Consider the following 25447-nt stretch of genomic DNA (forward strand, 5'->3'; position numbering starts at 1 on the left):
ATCATCCCACTGTGACCTACAGAAGAGCAATGAACTTAAAAGATCATTTGATTTACAGTCATTTCAAAGGGAAGAAAAAGGAAAATACATGGTTAAAAAAAAAGGCTTCATGAAGTGCCATTCGTGTAAGATGTGCAAAATAGCAAAACCAACTAAAGAAGTAAAATTGGCTAACAACAAAGTATGGGAAATTCGCCAATTGATCACTTGTAAGACACAATACACAGTGTATGTGGTAGAATGCCCATGTCCGCAGAGGTACGTCCGAAGTACCATCTGCAAACTGAAAAAAAGAACAATGGAGCATCTAAGGGCAACCATGCACAAAGACCGAACAAATGCAGTGTCTAAACATATAGAGCAATTCCATCAAGGAGACTGGAAGCAGCTGAAATTCTTTGGAAGACAATCCCAAAAAAACATTGTGGCAGAGATCGAGAAAAGATACTGCACCAGAAGGAACTTAAATTTGAGAACTTTAAGTCCACACGGTCTGAATCAATCGGAGGAAATGTATATTCATTTATAAGAGAAGGAACTGTCCTCAATGATGCTGTGAAGATGGAGAAGAGAAGGAGTAAATATTTGTGAAAATAACTAGCCCCACTGATTGGGGGAAAATTGAAAAAATCAAAGGGACACGAAAACAGGAGACATTTGTAAACTTAAAGGAAAAGAAGAAAAAAGTAGGAAATACCCTGTGAGAAAAGGAACTTTTCAAGTTGTGAAATAAAAAGAAAAAATGGTCATATGTAAATTGGTGTTATCTAAATGCTAGTAAACAGAAAAAGAATAGGTTTGAGAATATTCACTCCTAACAAAAACATTCCCTTCAATGAAAAGCAGCTGGAGACTACATCTTCTAGAATGCAAAGGGCCGCTTGGAAGGAGAACAAGAAGTGACATCACGTCAGTTTGAATATTTCAAGAGAGACTTATCGAGGGGTCAGTTGATCGTGAGCAAGGTGTCAGGAGACATCAAAACGCGTTGATCAATCCCGCTATAATGCCCTTTCTAATGAAGGAGAAAATTCAATAAAAAGTGCAAAAGTACTTTGGGAGTGTGGCCCATTATTTCTTCCTGTCGGGAAAATTTGTGGTTCAATAAGTAGCGGTGTTGTTCGGCCGCAGGAAATTGCACCCACATGGAGCGCTGTGGAGCCCGGTGTCTGTGAACCGACCGAATTGGATTATATATATATATTTTTATATATTACCTACTGGCTATCGCCAGTAGGTATATATAGTTAGGATTAATTCCCTATGGGATTTTTGAAAATTCTATGTCTAATAACTTTGGCATTTGAGGACGGAATCGGCTGAAATTTTCAGGAAAATGGCACATTTTGTTTCTGAGCAGCCCCTGAAAATTTGGTGGAGTTTCGTCAAGGGGGGGCTGAGAAAAAAGGGGGGTCCCAAAACGCGTTTTTCCCATTCATTTTTCCATAGGGCGGTTGGACTCACTTTTAGCTCGAACGGCTGAATGGATTTGCACGAAACTTGGCAAAATTGTAGGGACTGTTAGCCCGATGTGCCTTTGCTAGGTCTCAATATATGTGCTCCAGTAGTTTTTGAGAAATTAACGTTCAAAACAAGATATATATCTGTAACAGCGCTCCGGGCAGCGATCCGGTCCGCTTACTTTTTGCGAAACGGAACTTTGCGCGCAGAAAGCTGATTGGCTCTCCGGTGTCTGTCAACATTCTAAACAGTCCGGAGCGGCCGCCATCTTATCTCTCGGTAGGATCGAGAGAGAAGAGGTGAAAAACGAAGGGGGAATTTATTGAAAGGGTGCAAGGTATACCCCTCTTGACCCCCTAGGATTGTTGTTGGGATTATTAAAGGGTCCCGTGGGGAAAATTAAAAAAAAATTATTTTTCACGGTAGAAGCGTTTCCCGGGCCGCGAACTGGGCCGCAAACTGGTAGCGAAACGGGAATTTGCCATTTTGTGCTTCGTTTTAATTGTTTAGAGACAAAAATTATCGCCGCACATCGGCCACAATGCATGAATATCGTTGAAAAGTCAGCGATATTCATGCATTATCCAGCAAATGCTCTTAGCCATGTTATCCACCTTCCATTGGATAACATGGCTAAAAACTGCTCTGTGCGTGAGCTTTTTTTTTTTTTTTTTTTGCTGCGTGACGTTTGTTAACGTTCGATTCGATGGAAATCAGGAAGTGTTGAACACCATTTTGTCACTGCGAGTAAATATTTTGTTATAAATGAATCCTTATTGATAAACATTGTCTGCGCCATCTTGCGTTTTTGTCCAATGCCACAATTTTGTCGTGCACGGCAGCCATTTTAGATGCCTTGACCAGGGCCACTCTCTGCACGCCGCCGATTCTCAGCATGGCTCCCCACCCTCGCACGCATCTCCCCCACGCAATGGTCACCCCCGCTCTCTCTCTCATGCATGGGCCATATACTTCCCCCATCTGCGCTGCTCTTCTCTGAGAATCACACCCTGTGCCCGCTCGACACCTCCCTTTCACCCTATTCACTACCGCACCCTCTGACACTCCTCTTCCTCTGTGTCCGATTGTCCAGGCCGGACCTAGGCTATCACCTAGCCCTGCGGATGTAGTTTATGGCCCCAGCTGTAGAGTATCCAGACATGCCAACCCTCCCGATTCAGGTGTGAGACTACTGATTTCAGTGCTAGTCTTTCGCTTCCCGATTCCTGCAAGGAAAAACCCGGGGGCATATTACCAACAACTAGCGGTAATTTTTGTCTCTAACTTGTTTAGAGACAATAATTATCGCCGCACTTCGGCGAATTTTATCGCACATAAACCTTGCTATTAGCAAGGTTTATCGCAAATGCGATAAAAAACGGCCGCAATGCATGAATATCGTTGAAAAGTCAGCGATATTCATGCATTAGTCAGCAAATGCTCTTAGCCATGTTATCCACTTCCCATTGAACAAGCGCATGATCTTTTAAAGATTTGTGAAGTACTCGGGGCGGCGGTGTGTGTGTGCCCTCTTTCAGGAGCGGGCGGGGGGGCACTGCCAGCAATTTGCAGGCCAGGCAGTGTTCAACACGTGCATCACCCTTTCTCTGCTTGCTATTGCGCTCCATGCTTCGGAAAGGTAAGAAAAAGAACGTGCATTTGAGTTTGAAATGTCCGATCTTGTAGCAGTACACTTGCAAAGCCCACACATGACAATAACCCGATTCAAGGCCCCATTCACCCGATTTTTTTAAAAAATATAGTACTCCAAGACAGTTACATTTTAAAACTTTATTAATATTTAAATATAACGAACGCAACAAAAACTGTAAATATATTTAACCATTTTTTGAAATTAACCAGAACTATAACGATAACAACAACAACAACAATAATATAACTTTTATGCCTAAATTACGCAAACATTTAGCTAATCTGCTAAAGGGGGGAGTCGCCATTTCTTTACAATAATCAATAATGAAAAATCCACATCAATAGGGTTGCCCGTTTTCTCGATGCAGCACTATAGTGCAATATACACAGCACCTGGGGTGTCAAGAGTGAACAGGTCTTTCTTTGTTCCTTAAGATGTTATCTCCGAGAATGCTGATGCATTGGTGTCTGTACACTTCTTTGTCAATTCTGTCAAGATGATAACTGCTTTATAAACAGACGATATCTTTGTTTAGTCATTAGTGTTAAGTGTGTTTGAAACTACAGTGCCCTTCTGTTTTTTTTTCTTCAGGCTCTACAGAGTTTTGTGTGTTGTTCTTTTGAGCGACAATTATTCCAGAGGTTTCAGGTTCACTTGTTTTGTCCTGCAGTGAGTTAACAGCTTTAGAGAGTTCATGTTTATTTGCTATGTCCTGCTGTTCGTCAACTGCTTCAGAGACGTCAGCCTCATTTTTTATGTTTCAGTAGATCCTGGACCTGCCCGGCCGCGCCCAAAATGGCGCCGGTGTAAATGGGACTCATAACTGCTTGTTCTGTACTGGTTGCCCAACCTTGATATCACGAGATACATATGCAGTTTTGAAGCACATGGCGGAGGCTTGTCTGCTGTAGTGGGGCGCCCCTTTATCGTTTCAGTCGCCATTCCGCCCGCTTTTGCTACACTGTGCCTTTTCCGCCATTCAGCTGTTTAGCGCCCGCTCTTACGGCTACAGCGTCTCGCTCACCATGTAGTTGAGTTGCTCCCACTCTTGCGGTGCAGCGATAGGCGGCTGCCACAGGACTCTTAAAATGGCGGCCGGCTCTTCGGATTTGGGCCTGGTTCAGTAAAATGGCCCTGGGACACCTTGGAACTCGGACGCTTGTCTGCCAGGGCTTGGGTTCCATTCTCGAAAGCGTCCCCTCAGCCTTGAAGATTGTACAAAAGTCTTGGGGGCCCTCGACTCCCGCAGGCTTCCGGTGGGGAGCGGCTGCCATGATTGCTTGCGGAATGGCCACGACGGAGCTACGAGATGGTGGTGCTCTCATGGTGACGCCAGCTTCAGTCTGAAACATCCAGAAACAAGGTGGGGCTTTCATCGTTTGGGGAAAAAAAAAGTTTTAATCCAATGAAAAGTGTTATTTTTAGGTCACATGACCTAGTCTTACATAATTAGGAAAAGAAAAGTAAAATGAACCAATGAAAAGTTTTATTAACAAGTCACATGACCTGTTATGCTTACGTTACGCGCTGCGCGGCGCGCTCTGGATTGTTTCCGGGAAGCTGCGCCTTGCGCACCGGAGCACTTCCGGGTGCGCTAACGCGTCGCGTCATATGACGCATTACGCGACAATGCAGGTGCAGAATATAGTCAAAATGTCTCCACCAACCAGCGGTCGTAATTCCACCGCTTTCAGCAGTCCAAAAAGTTTGGTCAAATCTTAAGAGCGGGAGCAACTCAACTACATGGTGAGCGAGACGTTGTAGTCGCAAGAGCGAGCGGTAAACAGCTGAATGGCGGAAGAGGCACAGAGTACCAAAAGCGGGCGGAATGGCAACTAAAACGGTAAAGGGGCGCCCTACGACAGCGTGTCTTCAGGTGAAACGGATTGTGGGACAAGGTCCAGAATGAAAGATTCTTCAAAAGGGAAAAAATTCCGCCGGACCCCGGGAGCCGGCCGCCTATGCCGGGGGCGATCTCAGGCCTCACCAGGGCAACACGACTTGGGGAGGGGGCAGGAGCCAAGCGCCCCCTCTCAGTCCGCGCCATCTCACCGCCCCTCGGGGGCCTCCGTCAAGCGGTTTAGGGAGGCACCGTATCACATTGTTTTCCAATGCAGTCAGGTCCACAAATGGACCCCACTTACTTTGAATAGTGAAGCTGCAGCAGGTGCAAATAAGGTTTAAACAGTGTTACAAGAGCTGCTTAGAACTCTGAAGTATGGCACCCAACAACCAGGACTTATGCCATTTATGTAAGGCAGTGACATGGAAGCAACTCAGGGACAAAAAGCATGAACGAACATTCACGTATGAAAATCTTATTTGGAGAAGGGGTAGAATCCAAACGCCCCCTGCCAGTTCGCGCCACTACACCGTATGTGGAAAATCTGAAGCCATCATTCTACAAACTCTCAACGCTTGTTATCAGTGCATGACTTTCATGCTCGATCGATTGAGCTAGCCGGATCGGGCAATAAAAAGTATAAAATAGTTATGAAAATAGTTATTTAATAAAATGTTTTACTCTGTTTCTTTGGTGGTGTGTTGTGTATATTTATAATATTTGCATAGGGTTTGCCGTTATTTTGGGCGGTGTGGGTGGCGGAGTCGAGCTGTTTTGCAGCCCTCATGGTGTGGAGCTCAGTTCATTTCACTATTTTCGTATTTCTCATGAAGGGTTATTCCTAATGTTTGTATTTTACCGAGGTTAAAAAGAGATCGAATTAGTGGTCTACTGATTTTGCTCGATTACTTTTATTTTTTTACACGATTTTTCACTATCTGCAAAGACTAAACAGAGTATTGCGACTTTGTGCTTGTTTGTAAATAGAGAATGATCCAAAGAGAACCAATTGTAAAACAGTAAATGCTTGGATAATAATTAATCAAATGGAGAGACAAGCAGGTACGACGGATTACAACAGGGGTAAAGGTCTGAGTTAACTACCGTTCACTATCTGCAAAGAGAGAGTACTACTAAGAGAAAAGAGGGGAGTGGGGGGGGGGCAGCGTTCAAAGCACATCAGCGTGCATAAACACGAAAACGTTTTTACCTATCACGTACTTGACATTTGACAGCTTTTGATATTTGCTATTAAAAAACCATTGAAATTCACAGAAAAAACCATAGGTTATACTCCATATATAGTTAGGAATTTGCATTGGTTTTAGGCCATATATAGTTAGGGATTTGCATTTAGAAAACCTTATTTTACTCGCATAAAACCATTGAAATTCCATATATAGTTATAAGCGCTAACTATATATCGCGCACCCGCAATCCACTGCTGATGATGTCACATATTACATCATTCATGACATGGTTAGTGACATCACTGATGACATCACTGATGACATCTCCATCCCCACAGAGGAAGGTGGAGTTGCACACGACAACCAGGTTTGTCAATTTCTTTTATTTTCAATTGCTTCCTCAGCGCAGCATTGTTACAAGACGCGTTTCGTTCTTCATAGAACTTCCTCAATTGCAGAACACCGCTTTTCCGGGAACGCCAGCTTGTTACCACAAGTACCCCGTGATTTCATTGTTTTAAAGCCTCCAATGGTCACTTTTGGTAGGTCACTTCCTGTTGTAAGCCTTATGGTACATGTAGTGCAAGCGGCTCCCCGGGTCTTTTTAAATGTTTTCTACCCTCCAGTGGGTACTGTGTTGTTTCAATGCCGACAATGTTTTTCCTTTGTTTCTTGGACTTCTGTCCGACAACAGGTTTCCCCAAATATATATATTCACTGAAAAAACCATAGGTTTCACACTAGTTATAGTTAGCTTGAAATTTTACTGACATAAAACCATTGAAATTCCCACGTTATAGTTAGTTGGACTCACTATAACTTGCGCGCCTGCAATGCACTGCTGATGACGTCACATATTACATTACTCATGTCATGGTCAGTGATATCACTCATGACATCACTGATGACACCATCCAGTGAATGTGTGTCTTTCTGAAAAACATATATGTTTTATATATGTATTTGTAAAGGACGATGGAAGAATAAATGGTTAAATAAGTGTGTAAATAGATGTTTGTTTTTAAAAGAATTGATTGGTTAACTGCCTTATTAAGTGTATCTTAGTGAATACATATATTAGCAAGTAACTTTTAAATATTGAAATGTATGTATCAGTGTTTCACTTTGTGTATAAGTGGCTGTATGAGTTGGCGACTGACTCACTGTTTGTATGTGTTTTGAAGACAGCATGTGTACAGGACTGTATGGATGGATGAGTGTGTATATGTGTATGTTAGTGAGTAAACGACTCTCTCACCATTGTCTTTTTCAGTAACGACATATGTTTTAATCTAGTATATGTGAGTATTGATATATATAAGTGAGTATATGTGAGAGTGAGAGATTGTAAGAGTTCCTGGTTAAATAAGTATGTGTTTCTATAAGTGATTGTTTAAGAGAGTATATATGTGTAAGTTTCCTTAGAAGTAAAGTGGTAGTGTGTGTATAGCTGTATATGCAAATAAATGGATGTTCAATAGTTTTTTTGCATGTGTGAATATGTGTGTGAGTAACTTTTGGATGACTGTCGGTGTGTAACAGGATGTATAGGTGTATCACTACATATAATGAGTGAGTATATGTATGAGTGATTATATAGAACTGTTGGTGAATGAGTGGATGTGTATATAGATTGTGGAATTACTGAATTGTTTGTTGTAACTGGTATGGGTATCTCCATTCTTTTGAAAATGTTAATTTCTATTTTTGAATATGTGTTTCAAGGCTTACATTACACTGAAAGGAGGTCTGTCACTCTGTCACAAGGATGGTGTCATCAGTGATGTCATGAGTGATGTCACTGACCATGTCATGAGTGATGTAATATATGATGTCATCAGCAGTGCATTGCAGGCGCGCAAGTTATAGTGAGTCCAACTAACTATAACGTGGGAATTTCAATGGTTTTATGTCAGTAAAATTTCCAGCTAACTATAACCAGTGTGAAACCTATGGTTTTTTCAGTGAATTTCTTAGGTTTTTTAAATGCTAATTCCTTTCTATATCGAGTTTCTAGCCTATGATTTTTTTTTAATTTGCTGTTTTGTGTAAGTATTAATTATTATTATTATTATTATTTTTTTATCATTTTTTCCTGGGGCGCTCTGGGTGCGCGCTCCGGTAAGCTCTCCGGAAAGCGCACCCAGAGCTCTACTTTCGTTCGTGAAAAAAAATATTAACGCAAGACATTTAGTACCATACATATAAAAGCAGTTTTTTTTTATAAGGAAATGAAAATGATTTTGCATATCTGTGAAACTATCAAAACGTCACTTCGGCGCGCCGTCTAAGCGCCCTGGGAAGCGCCTACGTTTGCGCCGCGTATGCGCCCCAGAAGCGCCTATGTTCGCGCCGCGTATGCGCCTACGTTCACGCCGCGTGTGCGCCCACCGGAAGTGCCTACGTTCGCGCCGCGTAGGCGCACCCGGAAGCGCTCCAGTGCGTGCAGCGTCAGCGCGTCAAGTCATGTGACCTTAAAATAACACTTTTCATTGGTTGCTAACAGTTTTTTTTTACAAAGAATGAAATCCCCACCCATTTCCTTCACTTCTTCTTTCACTTTTGTGACTGAAAGACGTGTTTTTTGCTCTTGGATCTTTCTTGGTTTACCATGGCTGCCAGAGAATCCAGCAGTGAAGATGAGCCTGAATTCATCGATGAAGAGCCTCCTCAGCCAAAGGTGAAGGAGCATTTTATTTGGAAATTATTTTCAATACCACCTAACCAGAAAAAGGTGAATGCTCCAAAAGTGGAGTGCAGGATCTGCAAACAAGTCCTGTCACGGGGTGACCCCAAAAAGAAATATTCTTTTGGGAACTTTACAATGATACGGCATGTGGAGAGGAGGCACACCCAGAATTTTGCCGGGAAAGTGTCAGGGCTCTGGCACAAGAGGTTTCCAGTGATAGGGCCTCTACATCCACCGGAGGAGCAACTACTTCTGGGAGGGGGCGATCGCAGGAGCTCGTGCCAAATATTCAACCTGCTTTCAACAATGCTGTCCTGAAATGCAGATACTGCGATCAACTCCTTACCTATGGGGAGCAAAAAGAAGAAAAAAAAAGTTCTTTTCAGAACTACCTCCAATTCTCATCGAAGAGCTATATTCTTGAAAAAAATGAAAAAGAGTAAGTGAAATGGAGTGCATTGATAATGGAAAGGAAAATGAGTAAGAAAGAACAGAAAGGTATGAGAGGAGAAAGGAAGTGAAGTAGGGGGACTGAAAGAAGGTGAGTGTTGGGAAGGAAAGTAAGGAGAAGAAGAGTGAAAATGGGGAATGTGGATATTCAAAGAAAATGTTGAAAAGGAATGGGGGTGTGGAAGGGTACGAAAAGATGGATTGCTGGAGTTGAAGACTGAAGGCCTCATTTATGAAGCCATGCGTCACTTTAACGCCACCAGAGCGTCACTTTTTGTGACGCATCAGTACAGTAAAAAATGCACCTTATTCAGTCATATTTACAAAGTGGCGCATCAAGGTAGTTGCGTCACTTTATAAGCCCCTGCGCCACATTATTCCTACGTCAGGTGTAATGTATGCAAAAGGGACGTATTGACGCAAGAAAGGGTCGTAGAGGTGACACAGTGATTAAACTGGGTTCTTCATTTATGAAAAGTGACGCATCGCTGCTTGAAAACAGCGATGCGTCACTTTTCAGTGCGCACTCCTTACAACATTCCTGATGCATCATATTTAATGTATGACGAATCATGTCGCAAGGAGTTACAGATACGTCAGTATTTCTGACGTATCTGTAAGCGCAAAAGTGACGCATTGCTGGAGTGTGTCACAAAAGTGACGCAACTCCAGTAATGCATCCTTTCACATGGGGAAAGCCCCATGTGAAAGGGCTTGCATCTGTCTTACGCCTGCTGTGAGGCAGGCGCAAGATTTTGACGCAACAGCGTCCTAAAAGTGACGCAGTGAAATCTCATAGATTTCACTGCGTCACTATTGCGAGGCTTTTTGCGGGGGAACGCCCCCTCTGCATACATGATACCTGACGCAGGTATAATGTGGCGCAGGGGTTTAAAATGTGACGCATCTACCTAGATGCGTCACTTTTTAAATATGGCGCAAAGAGACGCATTTTTTACACCGCTGGTGCGTCACAAAAAGTGACGCACCAGCAGCGCAAAAGTGTTGCAAGGACTTCATAAATAGGGCCCTGGATTTTCCCCATGCTTTGCTCCCCGGTCCGCTCCCCGGTGCGTATACCGGGCGCTCCCTCCGCGCAAATCGAAAAAATGTTTTTTTTTAAATGCCCCGCGGGACCCTATTATAGCCCCCACATCAAACCTAGGGGGTCAGGGGGGGTCTACCCTGCCTCCTTATAGTCATTTCCCCCTTTTTTTATGCCACCTCTTGTGTCTCGATCCTACTGAGACACAAGATGGCGGCCGCTCTGGACTGTTTCGAATGTTTACAGACACCCGTGAGCCAATCAGCTTTCATGCGCAAGTCGCGTAGCACGCCCGGTGCGCTCCCCGGTGCGTGTACCGGGGCGCGCCTATAGATATATATATATTTTTTTTACCTAAATTACTCAAAATCCACTGGAGCACATATCTTGAGACATAGCAAAGGCACATCGGGCTACCAGTCCCTACCATTTTGCCAAGTTTGGTGGAAATCTATTCAGCCGTTCGGGCTAAAAGTGAGGTCGACCGCCCTATAGAAATTAACATGGGGAAAACACGTGTAAGAGTGACACAGAATTGTGACATGACTCATGACATTGCCAAACATATGAGTACTCATGAAGGAAAGACGTGGCTGGATATAAAATATTCAGGAGTAGCTACAATACCGCCACATGAAAGGGGAGGAAACAGAACACAGAAAGAGGCAACTTGAAACAAGATTCATAATCAGGTTCAAAACAAAATTCCCCTATGGGTTTAATGGGGATGAAGAGATGTATGTGCATCTGTAATGAAAGTAATTGAAACAAAACATTTGGGACCTAATAAGAACCTTCATCCTAAACGAGAAATTTGGTTTACTTAAATTGAAACTGGACACTCACCATGCATTTTGAGTAGAAATAAGGCTTGACGACTGATGTTCAAAGCAGTAATAACATGCTGCTGTATGGTATAGTAAATATGTTTGTTGTGTAGGCTGTATACCTGCAGAATACCCGGGTGTATATTTGACCTATGGACCAGGGCATTCAGCCCATATTATGACTTATGACACCTAGGGCCAGATGTAGGAGACCAAATACCGGTCGGTAACGGCCGATTTCGGCCGTTACTGACCAGTATTTGGTGATTGACATGTAGGGGCTTGAGATATACAGAATCAGTAAATTTACCGATTCGGTAAATTTACTGAATCGGTAAAATACCGAATCAGTAAATTTACCGATTCTGTAAATCCAGATGTAGGTGGCACAGTAAACAGTGCCACAGGCCCTTAGAATTCGTTATTTACCACCCAATACTATTGGGTGGTAAATAACGAATTCCTGTGTACATGCACATCTGTGCATGTACACCTGTGCCATGTGGCACACATACATGCCCTAAGGGCAAGTATGTGTGTCACATGGCACACAAGCCAGAAACAGGAGTGGTACAGGGTGTCAAAGAGACACCCTGTCCCTCTTGGCAATTTGGTATTTTTACCGATTCGGTAATTACCGAATCAGTATTTGCCATTGATTCCTATGGGCATCAAGGCCCATAGGAATCAATGGCAAATACCGATTCGGTACCGGTAAAATACCGAGTCCTACCGATTCGATATTTGATACCGAATGATTACCTACATTAGAGTTATATATATATATATTCACTGAAAAAAACATAGGTTTCACACCAGTTATAGTTAGCTGCAAATTTTACTGATATAAAACCATTGAAATTCCCACGTTATAGTTAGACGGACTCACTATAACTTGCGCGTGCAATGCACTGCTGATGACATCACATATTACATCACTCATGACATGGTCAGTGACATCACTCATGACATCACTGATGACACCATCCTTGTGACACAGTCACAGACCTCCTCTCAGTGTAAAGTAACCCTTGAGACACATATTCAAAAATAGAAACTGAAATTTTTAAAAAATGGACATACCTATATCAGTTACAACAAGCAATTCTGTACTTCCACTATCTATATACACATCCACTCATTCACCAACAGTTCTATATAGTCACTCATACATATACTCACTCATCATATGAAGAGATACACCTATACATCCTGTTACACACCGACATTCATCCAAAAGTTACTTACACACATATTCACACGTGCAAATAAACTATTGAACAACCATTTATTTGAATATAGAGTTATACACACACTTCCACCTTACTTCTACTGAAAATTACACATATTTATTCTCTTAAACAATCACTTATAGAAACACATACTTATTTAAACAGGAAATCTTACAATCTCTTACTCTCACATATACTCACTTATATACATCAATATTCATATATACTAGATTAAAACATATGTAGTTACTGATAAAGACACTAGTGAGACAGTCATTCACTCACTAACAAACACATATAGACACTCATCCACCCATACAGTCCTGTACATATGCTGTCTTCAAAACACATACAAACAAAGAGTCAGTCACTCATGCATCTATGTGCTAAGTAATACCTCCACCAAACCACATAGACACTCATACTGATACTACTAAAAATATCAAATAACCCATATACATACGCATGTAGCTACTTATCAACACATGTAGCCACTTATACACAAAGTGAAACACTAATATATGTATTTAAATATTTAAACATAACTCACTAAGATTTATTTTTCAGAAAGACACATATTCACTGGATGGTGTCATCAGTGATGTCATGAGTGATGTCACTGACCATGTCATGAGTGATGTAATATGTGATGTCATCAGCAGTGCATTGCACGCGCAAGTTATAGTGAGTCCGACTAACTATAACGTGGGAATTTCAATGGTTTTATATCAGTAAAATTTGCAGCTAACTATAACTGGTGTGAAACCTATGGTTTTTTCAGTGAATTTAATAGGTTTTTTAAATGCTAATTCCTAACTATAACTGGTGTGAAACCTATGGTTTTTTTCAGTGAATTTCAAAGGTTTTTTTAATGCTAATTCCTTACTATAAGTTTCACTTTATAAATAAGACTGTTAGCACTCTAGTTGTTCTTTTTAACACTCTGGTACATTCTGTCATTGGGCTACAGTTGGGCTACATCTAGTTGAATTTTGGGCTACATTTACAATTTTTGATCTCTGGTGGCCATCTTTGGGCTTCATTGGGCTACTTTGGGCTACATTTGGGCTACATTTTGGCTCTAACATATATTAAGCCCAATGTAGCACAATACATATTTTTATAAAGTTAATTTTTTTACAAACCACTTCAGAATAGGGCTACCTGTCTCTACAATTATCCCATTTTTATTTTTTTATTTTTGGGGGGAGCTCTCCCAGAGCGCGCCCCGGAGTGCGCCCCGAAAAGCGTATTTCTGAAAAGCGCCCCCGGGCGCGCTCCGGGGAGCGTCTCGTGAGCGCCAATATCGCAAACGAAAACATGATCGTGACGTATCGCGTAGCCGCGACCGCGTGATACGCACGGCGTAAGCGCACCCGGAAGTACTCGAACGAATACGATCGCAAAACGTAAACTTCCGACGCGCTTACGCTGCGCGCCCCCGTGCGCGTAGCGTAAGCGCGTCGGGTCATGTGAGCAGAAAATAACATTTTTCATTGGTTCATAACAGTTTTAGTTTCATAATGATGAAGCCCCTGGTCTTGTGACCTGAAAATAACACTTCTCATTGGTTCAGGACAGTTTTTTTTTCTAAATGATGAAAGACCCCACCTTTTTTCCTTATTCTGACTTTGTCCTTTGACTGAGGAAGACCTGTTTGTTGCTCTCTCTACTTTTTTGCTCCAATGGCTTCAGTAGTAGCATCAGCTGGTGCATCTGCCCCACCACCACCACCACCACCACCAAGAGGACCAGCTCCAAATTATATTGGTGATCAAGAACAGGTGGAGGAGGAAGAGGAAGAGGAGGAGGGGAGAAGAAGATGGCTGCCTTGAAGATTGTACAAAAGTCTTGGGGGCCCTCGACTCCCGCAGGCTTCCGGTGGGGAGCGGCTGCCATGATTGCTTGCGGAATGGCCACGACGGAGCTACGAGATGGTGGTGCTCTCATGGTGACGCCAGCTTCAGTCTGAAACATCCAGAAACAAGGTGGGGCTTTCATCGTTTGGGGAAAAAAAAAGTTTTAATCCAATGAAAAGTGTTATTTTTAGGTCACATGACCTAGTCTTACATAATTAGGAAAAGAAAAGTAAAATGAACCAATGAAAAGTTTTATTAACAAGTCACATGACCTGTTATGCTTACGTTACGCGCTGCGCGGCGCGCTCTGGATTGTTTCCGGGAAGCTGCGCCTTGCGCACCGGAGCACTTCCGGGTGCGCTAACGCGTCGCGTCATATGACGCATTACGCGACAATGCAGGTGCAGAATATAGTCAAAATGTCTCCACCAACCAGCGGTCGTAATTCCACCGCTTTCAGCAGTCCAAAAAGTTTGGTCAAATCTTAAGAGCGGGAGCAACTCAACTACATGGTGAGCGAGACGTTGTAGTCGCAAGAGCGAGCGGTAAACAGCTGAATGGCGGAAGAGGCACAGAGTACCAAAAGCGGGCGGAATGGCAACTAAAACGGTAAAGGGGCGCCCTACGACAGCGTGTCTTCAGGTGAAACGGATTGTGGGACAAGGTCCAGAATGAAAGATTCTTCAAAAGGGAAAAAATTCCGCCGGACCCCGGGAGCCGGCCGCCTATGCCGGGGGCGATCTCAGGCCTCACCAGGGCAACACGACTTGGGGAGGGGGCAGGAGCCAAGCGCCCCCTCTCAGTCCGCGCCATCTCACCGCCCCTCGGGGGCCTCCGTCAAGCGGTTTAGGGAGGCACCGTATCACATTGTTTTCCAATGCAGTCAGGTCCACAAATGGACCCCACTTACTTTGAATAGTGAAGCTGCAGCAGGTGCAAATAAGGTTTAAACAGTGTTACAAGAGCTGCTTAGAACTCTGAAGTATGGCACCCAACAACCAGGACTTATGCCATTTATGTAAGGCAGTGACATGGAAGCAACTCAGGGACAAAAAGCATGAACGAACATTCACGTATGAAAATCTTATTTGGAGAAGGGGTAGAATCCAAACGCCCCCTGCCAGTTCGCGCCACTACACCGTATGTGGAAAATCTGAAGCCATCATTCTACAAACTCTCAACGCTTGTTATCAGTGCATGACTTTCATGCTCGATCGATTGAGCTAGCCGGATCGGGCAATAAAAAGTATAAAATAGTTATGAAAATAGTTATTTAATAAAATGTTTTACTCTGTTTCTTTGGTGGTGTGTTGTGTATATTTATAATATTTGCATAGGGTTTGCCGTTATTTTGGGCGGTGTGGGTGGCGGAGTCGAGCTGTTTTGCAGCCCTCATGGTGTGGAGCTCAGTTCATTTCACTATTTTCGTATTTCTCATGAAGGGTTATTCCTAATGTTTGTATTTTACCGAGGTTAAAAAGAGATCGAATTAGTGGTCTACTGATTTTGCTCGATTACTTTTATTTTTTTACACGATTTTTCACTATCTGCAAAGACTAAACAGAGTATTGCGACTTTGTGCTTGTTTGTAAATAGAGAATGATCCAAAGAGAACCAATTGTAAAACAGTAAATGCTTGGATAATAATTAATCAAATGGAGAGACAAGCAGGTACGACGGATTACAACAGGGGTAAAGGTCTGAGTTAACTACCGTTCACTATCTGCAAAGAGAGAGTACTACTAAGAGAAAAGAGGGGAGTGGGGGGGGGGCAGCGTTCAAAGCACATCAGCGTGCATAAACACGAAAACGTTTTTACCTATCACGTACTTGACATTTGACAGCTTTTGATATTTGCTATTAAAAAACCATTGAAATTCACAGAAAAAACCATAGGTTATACTCCATATATAGTTAGGAATTTGCATTGGTTTTAGGCCATATATAGTTAGGGATTTGCATTTAGAAAACCTTATTTTACTCGCATAAAACCATTGAAATTCCATATATAGTTATAAGCGCTAACTATATATCGCGCACCCGCAATCCACTGCTGATGATGTCACATATTACATCATTCATGACATGGTTAGTGACATCACTGATGACATCACTGATGACATCTCCATCCCCACAGAGGAAGGTGGAGTTGCACACGACAACCAGGTTTGTCAATTTCTTTTATTTTCAATTGCTTCCTCAGCGCAGCATTGTTACAAGACGCGTTTCGTTCTTCATAGAACTTCCTCAATTGCAGAACACCGCTTTTCCGGGAACGCCAGCTTGTTACCACAAGTACCCCGTGATTTCATTGTTTTAAAGCCTCCAATGGTCACTTTTGGTAGGTCACTTCCTGTTGTAAGCCTTATGGTACATGTAGTGCAAGCGGCTCCCCGGGTCTTTTTAAATGTTTTCTACCCTCCAGTGGGTACTGTGTTGTTTCAATGCCGACAATGTTTTTCCTTTGTTTCTTGGACTTCTGTCCGACAACAGGTTTCCCCAAATATATATATTCACTGAAAAAACCATAGGTTTCACACTAGTTATAGTTAGCTTGAAATTTTACTGACATAAAACCATTGAAATTCCCACGTTATAGTTAGTTGGACTCACTATAACTTGCGCGCCTGCAATGCACTGCTGATGACGTCACATATTACATTACTCATGTCATGGTCAGTGATATCACTCATGACATCACTGATGACACCATCCAGTGAATGTGTGTCTTTCTGAAAAACATATATGTTTTATATATGTATTTGTAAAGGACGATGGAAGAATAAATGGTTAAATAAGTGTGTAAATAGATGTTTGTTTTTAAAAGAATTGATTGGTTAACTGCCTTATTAAGTGTATCTTAGTGAATACATATATTAGCAAGTAACTTTTAAATATTGAAATGTATGTATCAGTGTTTCACTTTGTGTATAAGTGGCTGTATGAGTTGGCGACTGACTCACTGTTTGTATGTGTTTTGAAGACAGCATGTGTACAGGACTGTATGGATGGATGAGTGTGTATATGTGTATGTTAGTGAGTAAACGACTCTCTCACCATTGTCTTTTTCAGTAACGACATATGTTTTAATCTAGTATATGTGAGTATTGATATATATAAGTGAGTATATGTGAGAGTGAGAGATTGTAAGAGTTCCTGGTTAAATAAGTATGTGTTTCTATAAGTGATTGTTTAAGAGAGTATATATGTGTAAGTTTCCTTAGAAGTAAAGTGGTAGTGTGTGTATAGCTGTATATGCAAATAAATGGATGTTCAATAGTTTTTTTGCATGTGTGAATATGTGTGTGAGTAACTTTTGGATGACTGTCGGTGTGTAACAGGATGTATAGGTGTATCACTACATATAATGAGTGAGTATATGTATGAGTGATTATATAGAACTGTTGGTGAATGAGTGGATGTGTATATAGATTGTGGAATTACTGAATTGTTTGTTGTAACTGGTATGGGTATCTCCATTCTTTTGAAAATGTTAATTTCTATTTTTGAATATGTGTTTCAAGGCTTACATTACACTGAAAGGAGGTCTGTCACTCTGTCACAAGGATGGTGTCATCAGTGATGTCATGAGTGATGTCACTGACCATGTCATGAGTGATGTAATATATGATGTCATCAGCAGTGCATTGCAGGCGCGCAAGTTATAGTGAGTCCAACTAACTATAACGTGGGAATTTCAATGGTTTTATGTCAGTAAAATTTCCAGCTAACTATAACCAGTGTGAAACCTATGGTTTTTTCAGTGAATTTCTTAGGTTTTTTAAATGCTAATTCCTTTCTATATCGAGTTTCTAGCCTATGATTTTTTTTTAATTTGCTGTTTTGTGTAAGTATTAATTATTATTATTATTATTATTTTTTTATCATTTTTTCCTGGGGCGCTCTGGGTGCGCGCTCCGGTAAGCTCTCCGGAAAGCGCACCCAGAGCTCTACTTTCGTTCGTGAAAAAAAATATTAACGCAAGACATTTAGTACCATACATATAAAAGCAGTTTTTTTTTATAAGGAAATGAAAATGATTTTGCATATCTGTGAAACTATCAAAACGTCACTTCGGCGCGCCGTCTAAGCGCCCTGGGAAGCGCCTACGTTTGCGCCGCGTATGCGCCCCAGAAGCGCCTATGTTCGCGCCGCGTATGCGCCTACGTTCACGCCGCGTGTGCGCCCACCGGAAGTGCCTACGTTCGCGCCGCGTAGGCGCACCCGGAAGCGCTCCAGTGCGTGCAGCGTCAGCGCGTCAAGTCATGTGACCTTAAAATAACACTTTTCATTGGTTGCTAACAGTTTTTTTTTACAAAGAATGAAATCCCCACCCATTTCCTTCACTTCTTCTTTCACTTTTGTGACTGAAAGACGTGTTTTTTGCTCTTGGATCTTTCTTGGTTTACCATGGCTGCCAGAGAATCCAGCAGTGAAGATGAGCCTGAATTCATCGATGAAGAGCCTCCTCAGCCAGGGGTGAAGGAGCATTTTATTTGGAAATTATTTTCAATACCACCTAACCAGAAAAAGGTGAATGCTCCAAAAGTGGAGTGCAGGATCTGCAAACAAGTCCTGTCACGGGGTGACCCCAAAAAGAAATATTCTTTTGGGAACTTTACAATGATACGGCATGTGGAGAGGAGGCACACCCAGAATTTTGCCGGGAAAGTGTCAGGGCTCTGGCACAAGAGGTTTCCAGTGATAGGGCCTCTACATCCACCGGAGGAGCAACTACTTCTGGGAGGGGGCGATCGCAGGAGCTCGTGCCAAATATTCAACCTGCTTTCAACAATGCTGTCCTGAAATGCAGATACTGCGATCAACTCCTTACCTATGGGGAGCAAAAAGAAGAAAAAAAAAGTTCTTTTCAGAACTACCTCCAATTCTCATCGAAGAGCTATATTCTTGAAAAAAATGAAAAAGAGTAAGTGAAATGGAGTGCATTGATAATGGAAAGGAAAATGAGTAAGAAAGAACAGAAAGGTATGAGAGGAGAAAGGAAGTGAAGTAGGGGGACTGAAAGAAGGTGAGTGTTGGGAAGGAAAGTAAGGAGAAGAAGAGTGAAAATGGGGAATGTGGATATTCAAAGAAAATGTTGAAAAGGAACGGGGGTGTGGAAGGGTACGAAAAGATGGATTGCTGGAGTTGAAGACTGAAGGCCTCATTTATGAAGCCATGCGTCACTTTAACGCCACCAGAGCGTCACTTTTTGTGACGCATCAGTACAGTAAAAAATGCACCTTATTCAGTCATATTTACAAAGTGGCGCATCAAGGTAGTTGCGTCACTTTGTAAGCCCCTGCGCCACATTATTCCTACGTCAGGTGTAATGTATGCAAAAGGGACGTATTGACGCAAGAAAGGGTCGTAGAGGTGACACAGTGATTAAACTGGGTTCTTCATTTATGAAAAGTGACGCATCGCTGCTTGAAAACAGCGATGCGTCACTTTTCAGTGCGCACTCCTTACAACATTCCTGATGCATCATATTTAATGTATGACGAATCATGTCGCAAGGAGTTACAGATACGTCAGTATTTCTGACGTATCTGTAAGCGCAAAAGTGACGCATTGCTGGAGTGTGTCACAAAAGTGACGCAACTCCAGTAATGCATCCTTTCACATGGGGAAAGCCCCATGTGAAAGGGCTTGCATCTGTCTTACGCCTGCTGTGAGGCAGGCGCAAGATTTTGACGCAACAGCGTCCTAAAAGTGACGCAGTGAAATCTCATAGATTTCACTGCGTCACTATTGCGAGGCTTTTTGCGGGGGAACGCCCCCTCTGCATACATGATACCTGACGCAGGTATAATGTGGCGCAGGGGTTTAAAATGTGACGCATCTACCTAGATGCGTCACTTTTTAAATATGGCGCAAAGAGACGCATTTTTTACACCGCTGGTGCGTCACAAAAAGTGACGCACCAGCAGCGCAAAAGTGTTGCAAGGACTTCATAAATAGGGCCCTGGATTTTCCCCATGCTTTGCTCCCCGGTCCGCTCCCCGGTGCGTATACCGGGCGCTCCCTCCGCGCAAATCGAAAAAATGTTTTTTTTTAAATGCCCCGCGGGACCCTATTATAGCCCCCACATCAAACCTAGGGGGTCAGGGGGGGTCTACCCTGCCTCCTTATAGTCATTTCCCCCTTTTTTTATGCCACCTCTTGTGTCTCGATCCTACTGAGACACAAGATGGCGGCCGCTCTGGACTGTTTCGAATGTTTACAGACACCCGTGAGCCAATCAGCTTTCCATGCGCAAGTCGCGTAGCACGCCCGGTGCGCTCCCCGGTGCGTGTACCGGGGCGCGCCTATAGATATATATATATTTTTTTTACCTAAATTACTCAAAATCCACTGGAGCACATATCTTGAGACATAGCAAAGGCACATCGGGCTACCAGTCCCTACCATTTTGCCAAGTTTGGTGGAAATCTATTCAGCCGTTCGGGCTAAAAGTGAGGTCGACCGCCCTATAGAAATTAACATGGGGAAAACACGTGTAAGAGTGACACAGAATTGTGACATGACTCATGACATTGCCAAACATATGAGTACTCATGAAGGAAAGACGTGGCTGGATATAAAATATTCAGGAGTAGCTACAATACCGCCACATGAAAGGGGAGGAAACAGAACACAGAAAGAGGCAACTTGAAACAAGATTCATAATCAGGTTCAAAACAAAATTCCCCTATGGGTTTAATGGGGATGAAGAGATGTATGTGCATCTGTAATGAAAGTAATTGAAACAAAACATTTGGGACCTAATAAGAACCTTCATCCTAAACGAGAAATTTGGTTTACTTAAATTGAAACTGGACACTCACCATGCATTTTGAGTAGAAATAAGGCTTGACGACTGATGTTCAAAGCAGTAATAACATGCTGCTGTATGGTATAGTAAATATGTTTGTTGTGTAGGCTGTATACCTGCAGAATACCCGGGTGTATATTTGACCTATGGACCAGGGCATTCAGCCCATATTATGACTTATGACACCTAGGGCCAGATGTAGGAGACCAAATACCGGTCGGTAACGGCCGATTTCGGCCGTTACTGACCAGTATTTGGTGATTGACATGTAGGGGCTTGAGATATACAGAATCAGTAAATTTACCGATTCGGTAAATTTACTGAATCGGTAAAATACCGAATCAGTAAATTTACCGATTCTGTAAATCCAGATGTAGGTGGCACAGTAAACAGTGCCACAGGCCCTTAGAATTCGTTATTTACCACCCAATACTATTGGGTGGTAAATAACGAATTCCTGTGTACATGCACATCTGTGCATGTACACCTGTGCCATGTGGCACACATACATGCCCTAAGGGCAAGTATGTGTGTCACATGGCACACAAGCCAGAAACAGGAGTGGTACAGGGTGTCAAAGAGACACCCTGTCCCTCTTGGCAATTTGGTATTTTTACCGATTCGGTAATTACCGAATCAGTATTTGCCATTGATTCCTATGGGCATCAAGGCCCATAGGAATCAATGGCAAATACCGATTCGGTACCGGTAAAATACCGAGTCCTACCGATTCGATATTTGATACCGAATGATTACCTACATTAGAGTTATATATATATATATTCACTGAAAAAAACATAGGTTTCACACCAGTTATAGTTAGCTGCAAATTTTACTGATATAAAACCATTGAAATTCCCACGTTATAGTTAGACGGACTCACTATAACTTGCGCGTGCAATGCACTGCTGATGACATCACATATTACATCACTCATGACATGGTCAGTGACATCACTCATGACATCACTGATGACACCATCCTTGTGACACAGTCACAGACCTCCTCTCAGTGTAAAGTAACCCTTGAGACACATATTCAAAAATAGAAACTGAAATTTTTAAAAAATGGACATACCTATATCAGTTACAACAAGCAATTCTGTACTTCCACTATCTATATACACATCCACTCATTCACCAACAGTTCTATATAGTCACTCATACATATACTCACTCATCATATGAAGAGATACACCTATACATCCTGTTACACACCGACATTCATCCAAAAGTTACTTACACACATATTCACACGTGCAAATAAACTATTGAACAACCATTTATTTGAATATAGAGTTATACACACACTTCCACCTTACTTCTACTGAAAATTACACATATTTATTCTCTTAAACAATCACTTATAGAAACACATACTTATTTAAACAGGAAATCTTACAATCTCTTACTCTCACATATACTCACTTATATACATCAATATTCATATATACTAGATTAAAACATATGTAGTTACTGATAAAGACACTAGTGAGACAGTCATTCACTCACTAACAAACACATATAGACACTCATCCACCCATACAGTCCTGTACATATGCTGTCTTCAAAACACATACAAACAAAGAGTCAGTCACTCATGCATCTATGTGCTAAGTAATACCTCCACCAAACCACATAGACACTCATACTGATACTACTAAAAATATCAAATAACCCATATACATACGCATGTAGCTACTTATCAACACATGTAGCCACTTATACACAAAGTGAAACACTAATATATGTATTTAAATATTTAAACATAACTCACTAATATTTATTTTTCAGAAAGACACATATTCACTGGATGGTGTCATCAGTGATGTCATGAGTGATGTCACTGACCATGTCATGAGTGATGTAATATGTGATGTCATCAGCAGTGCATTGCACGCGCAAGTTATAGTGAGTCCGACTAACTATAACGTGGGAATTTCAATGGTTTTATATCAGTAAAATTTGCAGCTAACTATAACTGGTGTGAAACCTATGGTTTTTTCAGTGAATTTAATAGGTTTTTTAAATGCTAATTCCTAACTATAACTGGTGTGAAACCTATGGTTTTTTTCAGTGAATTTCAAAGGTTTTTTTAATGCTAATTCCTTACTATAAGTTTCACTTTATAAATAAGACTGTTAGCACTCTAGTTGTTCTTTTTAACACTCTGGTACATTCTGTCATTGGGCTACAGTTGGGCTACATCTAGTTGAATTTTGGGCTACATTTACAATTTTTGATCTCTGGTGGCCATCTTTGGGCTTCATTGGGCTACTTTGGGCTACATTTGGGCTACATTTTGGCTCTAACATATATTAAGCCCAATGTAGCACAATACATATTTTTATAAAGTTAATTTTTTTACAAGCCACTTCAGAATAGGGCTACCTGTCTCTACAATTATCCCATTTTTATTTTTTTATTTTTGGGGGGAGCGCTCCCAGAGCGCGCCCCGGAGTGCGCCCCGAAAAGCGTATTTCTGAAAAGCGCCCCCGGGCGCGCTCCGGGGAGCGTCTCGTGAGCGCCAATATCGCAAACGAAAACATGATCGTGACGTATCGCGTAGCCGCGACCGCGTGATACGCACGGCGTAAGCGCACCCGGAAGTACTCGAACGAATACGATCGCAAAACGTAAACTTCCGACGCGCTTACGCTGCGCGCCCCCGTGCGCGTAGCGTAAGCGCGTCGGGTCATGTGAGCAGAAAATAACATTTTTCATTGGTTCATAACAGTTTTAGTTTCATAATGATGAAGCCCCTGGTCTTGTGACCTGAAAATAACACTTCTCATTGGTTCAGGACAGTTTTTTTTTCTAAATGATGAAAGACCCCACCTTTTTTCCTTATTCTGACTTTGTCCTTTGACTGAGGAAGACCTGTTTGTTGCTCTCTCTACTTTTTTGCTCCAATGGCTTCAGTAGTAGCATCAGCTGGTGCATCTGCCCCACCACCACCACCACCACCACCAAGAGGACCAGCTCCAAATTATATTGGTGATCAAGAACAGGTGGAGGAGGAAGAGGAAGAGGAGGAGGGGAGAAGAAGATGGCTGCCAGAAGAAAATACACCTTACAAACCCAAACCACACATTGTTTGGCAGTTTTTTTCAATCCCAGAGGGGCAAAAAAAGGTGAATGCTCCCAAGGTGACTTGCCTCATCTGCAATGATGAACTTTCACGGGGCAACCCAAACAAGAAATATTCTTTTGGTAACTATACCATGATTCGGCACATGACAAGAAAACATCCAAACAACTACTCTCGTGCAGAGTTCCGGGAACTGGCCAGTAACCTCCCCCAGTCATCAAGGACCCCCTCCCAAAGAAACCAACCCACTTCCTCGCAACCAGAAACATCTGAGGTGATGCCTTGCATTCAGCCGAGATTTGCTGATTTTAAAATTACTTGTACTGCTTGTGGCAAGCTTATCTCCTATGGGGAACAAAGTATTAAGCTCATCGTCCTTGCAGGTGATAATCACAAGTGCCCCAAAAAGAAATAATTTTTTGGGTTTTTTGTTTTTTTGCTCCAGTTGAGCCAGTTTCAATTCCCTTTTTTTGTTTCTCCCCCTAAAAAATACAAAAAAAAATATAAAACTGTTTTGAAAAGCCAAAAAAAGTTCAAAAAGTTCCAAAAACACAAAAAAAATATAAAACAACAAAAAGAAGAAAAAAAAAAGTTCTTTTAAGAACTACCTCCAATTTCTAAATAAAAACTTCATTTTTTTAAAACTATGTCATCTTTTTCCCTCATTTTACGCTCCCCGGTGCGCTACCTGGTGCGCGCACCGAGCGCTTCCCCCGCGCAAAACGAAAAAAAAAAAAATATTTTAAATGCCCCGCGGGGCCCTTTTATAGCCCCCACATCAAACCTAGGGGGTCAAAGGGGTCTATCCCTGACGCCTTATGGTCAGTTCCCACTTTGTTTTAGCCACCTCTTATGTCTCGATTTTACCGAGACACAAGATGGCGACCGCTCTGGACTGTTTGGAATGTTTACAGACACCCGAGAGCCAATCAGCTTTCCATGCACACCTCGCGTGTCGCGCCTGGAGCGCACTCCGGTGCGCGCACCTGTGCGCTGCTATAGATATATATATTTTTTGGGACCTAAATTACTCAAAATCCACTGGAGCACATATCTTGAGACATAGCAAAGGCACATCGGGCTACCAGTCCCTACAATTTTGCCAAGTTTGGTGTAAATCCATTCAGCCGTTCGGGCTAAAAGTGAAATCGACCGCCCTATGGAAATTAACATGGGGAAAACGCGTTTTGGGACCCCCCTTTTATCTCGGCCCCCGCTTATTGTATCCCCCCCAAACTTTCAGGGAAGGACCGGAGCTCGACGAGGCCATTTTCATGAAATTTTCAGGCA

This window comes from Lissotriton vulgaris, chromosome 2_1, assembly GCF_964263255.1.
Source record: "Lissotriton vulgaris chromosome 2_1, aLisVul1.2, whole genome shotgun sequence".
NCBI classification, from domain to species: domain Eukaryota; kingdom Metazoa; phylum Chordata; class Amphibia; order Caudata; family Salamandridae; genus Lissotriton; species Lissotriton vulgaris.